The sequence below is a fragment of the Pyricularia oryzae genome, chromosome 1 (assembly GCF_000002495.2).
Source record: "Pyricularia oryzae 70-15 chromosome 1, whole genome shotgun sequence".
Lineage (NCBI taxonomy): Eukaryota > Fungi > Ascomycota > Sordariomycetes > Magnaporthales > Pyriculariaceae > Pyricularia > Pyricularia oryzae.
The window spans coordinates 6465945-6466350 of record NC_017844.1 but is presented as its reverse complement, the minus strand read 5'-3'; positions in this window follow the sequence as shown (position 1 = coordinate 6466350).

Sequence of the window (406 nt, the reverse complement as noted above, 5' to 3'; positions counted from 1 at the left end):
CATTTCGGCGCGGGCTTGTTCCAGAATGGCTTCCATTCGGGCGGCTAGCTTTTCGGCATCCCGCTGGGCGGGCAAAGGCTGGTTCAGGGGTACCGGCTCGAATCCCATGCGGGGATGGAATCCGTAAGTCGCGTAAAACGGGGAGGTTCCGGTGGTCTCGGACTTGTGGGAGTTGGCTGTGAATTCGGCGAGGGGAAGCCAACTTTCCCAATCATCTTGCAGGTAGGCCACATAAGCTCTCAAATATTGTTCCAGGGACGCGTTAAAACGCTCGGTCTGTCCGTCAGTCTCGGGGTGGTGAGCAGTGGATAGCAGGCTGTCGATTTTCAAACGGGTTGTCAGGTGTTTCCAAAACTTCGACACGAATTGGGTGCCTCTATCCGAAACTATCGTCAGGGGCAACCCG